This window comes from Somniosus microcephalus, unplaced genomic scaffold (assembly GCF_052327205.1).
Source record: "Somniosus microcephalus isolate GS21.2 unplaced genomic scaffold, FLI_Smic_1.0 unresolved_chr8, whole genome shotgun sequence".
Taxonomy (NCBI): Eukaryota; Metazoa; Chordata; class Chondrichthyes; order Squaliformes; family Somniosidae; genus Somniosus; species Somniosus microcephalus.
Window position 1 is genome coordinate 2,699,351 of NW_028225186.1, and position 6,683 is coordinate 2,706,033.

Genomic DNA, 6,683 nt, shown 5'->3' on the forward strand with positions numbered 1-6,683 from the left:
TCTTGTGGTTGCCTGGTACCCAAAAGGGCCGGGGGCTGCCGAGCAGCGACCTTTATACCCAGCCATGAGAGTGGAGCCAGGGGCGGAGTCAGCTGAGGCATGAACAGACAAGTACAACAATATGCAAGAGTGAACAACAGTACTAACAGTGAACAACAGTACTAACAACAGTGGTGAACAACAAAACTAACAACAATGGTTTACCACAGATATCGCATCTGAAAATATATCTCTTTGAAACAGACACAGATACAGAATGATCTTAGAATCATAGAATGGTTACAGCACAGAAGGAGGCCATTCGGTCCATCAAGCCTGTGCTGGCTCTCTGCACGAGCACTTCAGCTGGCCCCACCCGCACACCTGCCCGTTCCCCGTAGCTCTGCAATTTTTGCTCAATCAGGTACTTATCCAATTCCGTTTTGAAGGCCACGACTGAATCTGCCTCCGTAACACATTCCAGTTACTAACCACTCGTTGCATAAAAATGCTTTTCCACATGTTGCCTTTGGATCTTTTGCATGTCACATTAAATCTGTGTCCTTCAGCTCTCGACCCTTCTGGCAATCAGAACAGATTATATCTCTCTACTTAAAATAACATAAGAATATAACAAATATGAGCAGGACTAGGCAATTTGGACCTTCGAGCTTTATCTGCTCTGACTAGAACGCTCATGGTTTTGAAATGGCCCGCGACTGACATGAACTGTACGAAGAGCACATCCCGTTTAAACAGACACAGAATGATCCGGGACTGACAGCAGATCCCTTATAAACAGACACAGAATGATCCGGGACTGACAGCACATCCCTCTTAAACAGACGCAGAATGATTCGGGTCAGAAAGCAAATCCCTTTTAAACAGACACAGAATGATCCGGAACTGACAGCACCACTCTTTTAAACAGACACAGAATGATCCAGGACTGACAGTATATCCCTTTTAAACAGACACAGAATGATCCGGGAATGACAGCACCACCCTTTTAAACAGACACAGAATGATCCGGGACTGACAGCACATCCTTTTTAAACAGGCACAGAATGATCCGGGACTGACAGCATGTCCCTTTTAAACAGACACAGAATGATCCAGGACTGACAGTACATCCCTTTTAAACAGACACAGAATGATCCAGGACTGACAGCACATCCCTTTTAAACAGACACAGAATGATTCGGGACTGACAGCATGTCCCTTTTAAACAGACACAGAATGAACCGGGACTGACAGCACATCCCTTTTAAACAGACACAGAATGATCCGGGTCTGACAGCACATCCCTTTTAATCAGACACAGAATAATAATAATTCTACTTTATTGTCATTGTACAATGCACAAGTACATGAACAACGAAATGTGATGTTGCAAGCTCCCATGAGTCCAGTACAAATAACATTAACATTAAAGGTAAATAGCACCATTCTGGGAGAAGCAAAGCCGCTGCGTCTGTGCGCGCCGCCATTCCATTTCCACCATTCCTCCTGTCTGACAATCTTCAGCCCAACGCCCGGGCCTGCTCACCAGCCGCCCCTCCCGGGGTTCCTTCCGTGACCTTCTGTACCTGGTCTGCCCTGATGGTCATCCTTCCAGGTACTAACCAGGCCTCACCCTGCTTCGCTTCTAAGCCTTGCCAGTGACCCTGTCCCTAGTCCCAGAATGATCGAGGACTGACAGTTGATCCCGTTTATACACACACAGAATGAATCACTTTATTACTGGGACAAGCAAATCGTATGCATCATTCAGTCCAAAAAAGCTGTTGGTTAGGAACGTCCTGAATTGATGAATCACAGGCAGCCATCAGTTGTCTGTAAAGAAGCAGACTATCTAACATGCACCATGCACATTCAGCCACGAGGGTGCACACTACCTTTACTTACACTGCAGATCTGCTTACATGCACCGTGCCTATTTACCCACCAGGTGGGTCACACTCGCCATCCTTTTTAAAGTATACTTATATTAATAGAAATTTTTGTTAAACAAGTCTATTATTTTCCCCTAATAACCTGATCTAGCAAAAGTCTATCGATCTCAGATAAACAATCATTAAATGATCTAGCAACAACTAACGTTTGTTGGAGGGAGCTCCACACTTCGACCTTTTTTGTATGAAGAAATGGTTCCTAAATTCTCTCTTGAACGGCCTGGTTCCTATTTTTGGGTAAAGTCCCCTTGACCTAGACTCCACCTCCCCCCAACTCACTGGAGTTTAGAAGAATGAGAGGGGGTCTCATTGAAACTTATAAAATTATAACAGGATTAGACAGACTGGATGCAGGAAGGATGTTCCCGATGGTCAGCGAGTCCAGAACCAGGGGTCACATTCTAAGGATAAGGGGTAAGCCATTTAGGACTGAAATTAGGAGGAATTTCTTCATCCAGCGAGTGGTGAACCTGTGGAATTCTCTACCACAGAAGACAGTAGAGGCCAATTCATTAAATATATTCAAGAAGGAGTTGTATATATTTCTTAAGGCTAAAGGGATCAACGGTTATGGGGAGAAAGCAGGGACCGGGTCCTGAATGTGGATGATCAGCCATGATCGCATTGAATGGAGGAGCAGGCTCGAGGGGCCGAATGGACTACTCCTGCTCCTATCTTCTATGTTTCTATGTTTCTATTAGCCAAGGTATAGAATTCAAGAACTGAGTTGTTATGTTTGAACTGTATAAAACATTAGTTAGGCCACAGCTAGAGTACTGCAGACAGTTTTGGTCACCACAGTACAGGAAAGATGTTATTACACTAGAGAGGGTACAGAGGAGATTTACTAGGATGTTGCCAGGACTGGAAAATTTTAGCTATAAGTAAAGATTGGATGGGGTTGGGTTTTTACTTTTGAGCAGAGGAGGTGGAGGGGAAACACAATTGAGGTGCATAAAATACTGAGGGGCCAAGATACAGTGGATAGGAAGGACCTATTTCCCTTAGCAGAAATGTCAATGATCAGAGGCGTAGATTGAAAGTAACTGGTAAAATGATTAAAGAGGAGTTGACAAGAACCATTTTCACACAGAGAGTGGAGCGGATCTGGAATTCACTACCGATCACATTAATAGAAAGCACTATGGATATGTACTTGAAGTGTTGTAACCTACAGGGCTACGGACGCAGAGCTGGAAAGTGGGATTAGGCAAAATATCTCTTTTTCGTCTGGCAAAGACCCGATGGGCCTAATGGCCTCCTTCTCTGGCGTTAATTTCTGTATTTCTATGATCTCCGCCCTTAATCTTCAATATTCCAGGGAATACAAGCCTAGATTATGTAATCTCTGCTCATAGTCTAACCTTTGGAGCCCTGGTAACCCACTCGTGAATCTGCACCGCACATCCTCCAAGGTGCAGTGCGCAGAACTGTACACAGAGGCCTAACCAGGCCTCTGTACAGCTGTCACACAACTTCCTTCCATTTATATTGTGCAGGGCAGTTGTCTAATAGTTTGCACCAGTCATTCCACTCTTGAACATTTACATTTGCCCAGCTGCGATGGCCGAGTGGTTAAGGCGTTGGGCTTGAAATCCAATGGGGTTTCGCCACGCAGTTTCGAACCCTACTCGCTGTGGTTCCTCTGCAAATTCTTTATTTTATTTCATCGGTTCCCTGTGGAGATCACTGGCCCCGAAACTGATCAGAATTCCATCCACTGCACGTTATGACACTGATTAACACAATGCTGTTGTTCCAATTGAAAACACTAATTTGTCATCAATTAGATATTGTGGATTTGTTTGAAACTATTTGCAAAGATCAGTGAGAAATTTACACGTAAGAACACATAAAAATTCCATTTAATAAGGAACCCTGCAATGTTTGGAAGGACAAGAGTGGAAACGCGGTTTGGTTTTCTAAAGTGGAACACAAATTAAAAAGTCTGTAAAAGGACCGCGGCAGGATTCGAACCTGTAATCTTCTGATGGCATCAAAATATATACCGAAGTCAGACGCCTTATCCATTAGGCCACGCGGCCACACGAATGTAAGCTAAACAAATCCTAATAATGAGTGATTAAACTCCGTCATTGTGTTCATTTCAATAACAACAGAGAATGCTGGAAACACTCAGCAGGTCAGACAGCATCGAGTGAGGGAGAAACAGAGTTAACCTTTCAGGCCGAACCCTTCGTCAGAACAGGAAAGGGTTAAGGAAGAGGGATTTTTAAGCAGGGGTGGGTGGAGGCGAGGTAAGAACAAAGGGAATGTCTGTGATAGAATGGAAGGCAGGAGAGATTGACTGACAAAAGGGATGATCGTGCAAGGCAAAAGGAGAGGTAATAGGACAAGTTAACGAACAAAGGATGGCTCAAGAAGAGGTGTGAATGATTATGGCAGAAACATTAACAACTGTCATGTGAGGAAATATGAGAACAAATAAAACATTAAAAGAAAAACAGGGGCCAATTTATAGCCTGAAATTGTTGAACTGGATGTTAAGTCCAGAAGGCTGTAAAGTGCCTAATAGAAAGATGAGGTGCTGTTCCTCGAGCTTAGGTAGAGCTTCATTGGAAAAGTGTAACAGGCCAAGGAAGGAGAGATCAGAGAGGGAGTGGAGCAGATAATTATAGTGACAGGCGACCAGAAGCTCGGGGTCACACTTGCCGACTGTTCTGCAAAGCGGTCACCCAATCTGCTATTGGTGTCACAATGTAGATTCAGCGAATACAGTAACTAAATTGTAAGAAGTACAGGTAATCCCTGATTCACCTGGAAGGAGTGATTGGTGCCCTGGACGAAGGGAAGGAAGGAGGTAAAAGGGCAGGTGTTGCATCATCTGCACATGCATGGGATGGTGCTGGGCGAAGGAGAAGGGGTGTTGGGGTGATAGAGGAGTGGACCAGGCTGTCATGGAGAGAGCGGTCCCTTCGAAATGCTGAAAGGGAGGAGGGGAAGATGTGTTTGGTGGTGGGATCATGCTAGAGGTGGTGGAAATGGCGTAGGATGATCCGTTGAATGTGGAGGCGGGTGGGGTGAAAGTTGAGGACAAGGGGGGAACCCTATTATGTTTCTGGGAGTGAGCGGAAGGGGTGATAGCAGTCGTGCGGGAAATGGAACAGACTCGGTCGAGTGTCATGTCAACCATGGTAGAGGGGGATCCTCAGTTGAGGAAAATGGAAGACATACCGAAAGCACTGGTATGGAAGGTGGCCTCATCAGTACAGATGCCATGGAGACAGAGAAATTGGGAGAATTGAATATAATGGAATGGATAAATCCACAGGGACTGATAATCTACATTCCAGTGTACTTAAGGAAGTGGCCCTAGAAATAGTAGATGTATTGCTGGTCATCTTCCAAAATTCGATAGACTCTGGAACAGTTCCCATGGATTGGAGGTAGCTAATGTTACCCCACTATTCAAAAAAGGTGGTAGAGAGAAAACGGGGAATGATAGACCGGTAAGACTGATATCGATAGTGGGGAAAATGCTATGTGGATGTGGTGTATTTGGACTTTCAGAAGGCTTTCGATAAGGTCCCGCATAAGAGATTAGCGTGTAAAGTTAAGGCACATGGGATTGGGGGCAAGTTACTGACTTGGATAGATAACTGGTTGGCAGACAGGAAGCAAAGAGTTGGAATAAACAGGTCTTTTTCCGAGTGGCAGGCAGTGACAAGTGGGGTACCGCAGGGATCGGTGCTCGGACCCCAGTTATTCACAATATACATTAATGATCTAGACGAGGGAAATGGATGTAATGTCTCCAAGTTTGCAGATGACACAAAGCTGGGTGGGCATGTGTGCTGTGAGGAGGATGCCGAGAAACTCCAGTATGATTTGGACAGGCTGGGTGATTGGAAAGAAGCATGTCTGATGTAGTAAAATGTGGATAAATGCGAGGTTGTCCATTTTGGTGGCAAAAACAGGAAGGCAGATTATTATCTGAACGTCAATTGATTGGGACAATGGGAAGTGCAACTAGTCCTGGGTGTCCTTGTGCACCAGTCGCTGAAGGTAAGCATGCAGGTGCAGCAGGCGCTTAAGAAGGCAAATGGTATGTTGGCCTTCGTAGCGAGAGGGTTAGAATGCAGGAACAAGGATGTCTTGCTGCATTTGTACAGGGCCTTGGTGAGACCACATCTTGAGTATTGTGTGCAGTTTTGGTCGCCTTATCTGAGGAAGGATGTTCTTGCCATGGAGGGAGTGCAGTGAAGATTCACCAGACTGATACCTGGGATGGTAGGAATGACGTATGAGGAGAGTTTGGGTCGATTGTTCTTATACTCGCTGGAGTTTAGTAGAATGAGAGGTGACCTCATTGATACTTATAAAATACTAACAGGACTAGACAGACTAGATGCAGTAAGGATGTTCCCGATGGCCGGGGATTCCAGAACCAGTGGTCACAGTATAAGGATAAGGGGTAAGCCATTTAGGACAGAGATGAGGAGGAATTTCTTCACCCAGAGAGTGGTGAACCTGTGGAATTCTCTAACACAGAAGGCAGTTGAGGTAAATTCATTAAATATATTCAAGAAGGAGTTAGATATATTTCTTAAGGCTAAAGGGATCAAGGGATATGGGGAGAAGGCAGGGACAGGGTACTGAATTTGGATGATCAGCCATGATCTCATTGAATGGTGGAGCAGGCTCGAGGGGCCGAATGGCCTACTCCTGCTCCTATCTTCCATGTCTCTATGTTTCTATGTTTCTATGAGTCCTTACAGCAAGTGTGGT